General features: G+C 35.8%; 1 protein-coding gene across 1 annotated transcript in view; it reads left to right on the top strand.

Moving 5' to 3' along the window:
• LOC106870267 (solute carrier family 35 member F6-like) overlaps nt 1–2,450 on the top strand; it is a 457,970-nt gene that overhangs the window by 329,372 nt on the left and 126,148 nt on the right. The gene's annotated exons all lie outside the window — the stretch shown is intronic.

Here is a 2,450-nt window from a genome sequence, read left to right as displayed (position 1 = left end):
CATGGGTTGGACGGTTTGACTGAGGACTGGTGCAGCCAGATGGCTGCACCAGGCTCAATATTTATATCTCTTGCTGGATGGAGTACATTTTTGTTGATCTTACTTTAATGGAACAGTAAATATAAATATCTGGATGAAGGCAACTAATTGGCAAAGTTATTAAAGCCGTAGCAAATATCCTACAAGATTTGTATCAGATGTCTGCATTCTGAGTTCAAATCCTGCTAAAGTCACCATTGCTTTTCATCTCTCCAGGATCACTAAATGATATTACACTTTGTATATTTTTCCCTTGTTAGAACACATCTGTACCTTTGTGTGTGTGTGTGTGTGCGTGTGTGTGTGTGTGTGCAACATTATAGATTCACTAGCAATCTGATTGACAACTACAACCTAGACAAGATTTACTATTACGATGTAACATGTGAATAAAATATATAAATATATAAATAACACACATGCAGGCCAACAAAATATATATTATGTATCATTCAATGTCTGGATAAAAAAAAGGAAGGTCACATTTTTTAAAATTATCAAATCTCTGAGAGTGTAATGTAAACTCAATCCCATTCAATATTATGAATTTGCTTGGCACTGTATTGTTTCTGCTAACAGAATGTTTTTACCTTTAGAGCTTAACCAGCCTCCAAGGATCAAACATAATGATTCTGATTAAAAGCACATTACTTGTGATATCAGGAACCCTAGAGGGTGATCTTTGATGGGCTGAATTTAAAATATTTAATTATTCAGTCAGAAAACCCTGTTGTATTAAATGTGATTTTTTTTTTCTTCATATTTAAAAGTAAAATATTTTTTAATATTTTTACTTTCCCTTACATGCAGGCTTTGATAGTTTTACAAATTTATACATTTGTTGATTGTTTTCTTTTTACTGAAGGATCAACTTGACATGTTTAATCATTCAAATCACATTTGTTAAGCCCCAGGTAGACTCTAATTTAGCAGATTTACTATCCAAGTTTTATCCATCTATATCTCTTCTTGTTTTTTAGATGTCTTTCTTCCTTTTACCTAACACAACAGAATCTGATTTGAGAAAGATTTGGTTCATCATCTTCATCATCATCATCATCATTGTTTAATGCCTGCTTTCCATGCCAGCATGGGTTGGACGATTTGACTGAGGACTGGCGAACGAGATGGCTGCACCAGGCTCCAATCTGATCTGGTAGAGTTTCTACTGCTGGATGTCCTTCCTAACGCCAACCACTCCGAGAGTGTAGTGGGTGCTTTTACGTGCCACCAACACAAGGGCCAGTCTGGTGGTACTGGCAACAGCCACGCTCAAATGGTGTTTTACATGCCACCTGCATAGGAGCCAGTCCAGCGGCACTGGCAACGATCTCGCTTGAATGTTTTGTTCACATACCACCGGCACAAGTGCTAGTAAGGCAATGCTGGTAAATATCATGCTCAAATGGTGCTTTTATGTGCCACTGGTATGGAAGCCAAACCACTGCTCTGGCAGTGATCCCGCTCAGATGGTGCTGTTAGCACTCCACTGGCACAGGTGCCAGTCATCAAATTTGGTTGTTGTTTCCAGTAATTTTAGTGACCATGTAGAAGTTCTATCATTGGTTCAATAGCTGTTTATGTTGTTGGTAACAGAAAAGGGATACCGAATCAACTACAAGTTGGTGTCTTGCTACCAAATAAAAAAAAATATCTATCTGTGCCTTTGGCAAGGCTTGAACTCTTTCACAATTGTCATCAAATGCCATTATATTGCTTTGATAAAATAGATATGTACAGTAAATTGAATGAAATATCTATTCACGAAAACTCTGCATCTGTGGTATCACAGTGAATTATTGTTCCATACATCCACAAACCTCCTCCTCCTCCCCCACCAAATAACCACTTCCTTCATATTACTATAATACTACACCACCTTCTTCCACTCCATCTCACCCAACTATTCTCTGATTCTCTTCCTTCAGCCATCGCCAGCCTACAAAACCACTTTGAAATTTGACAGCAAAAAAAAAAAAAAATAGAATTGTCCTATTGAGAGATCATTAAAAGAAGAAAATATTTTACAAGTAATTAAAGAAAACAAACAAAACATATGGAAAGGTAGAAAGGACAGAAGAAAAGAAAGGAGGAAAAATTGCAAGGAAAGAAGGGAGGAAAGAGAAAAATATGTCTGGAAGAAAGCTAGTCATTATAAATAATTGGTTACAAAACTACTTGTAAGGAAAATATAATGAATAGGTTTGGTGTAGATTGGAGCAGCCCTTAGATTTGCTTGTCTTTTTTGTCTTTCTTTCCTGTCTTTTCATATGTTTATTCATGAATCCTTATGTGCTTATTCAAACTATATATATATATGGGTATATATGCCTACAAACACAAACACACTTATGTATGTGTATCAATGTATATGTTATATATATACATGCATGTGTATATATATATATATA

This window comes from Octopus bimaculoides, chromosome 7, assembly GCF_001194135.2.
Source record: "Octopus bimaculoides isolate UCB-OBI-ISO-001 chromosome 7, ASM119413v2, whole genome shotgun sequence".
NCBI lineage: Eukaryota > Metazoa > Mollusca > Cephalopoda > Octopoda > Octopodidae > Octopus > Octopus bimaculoides.
The sequence above is the reverse complement of the archived record's forward strand: the minus strand, read 5'-3'. Positions and strand labels throughout refer to the sequence as shown.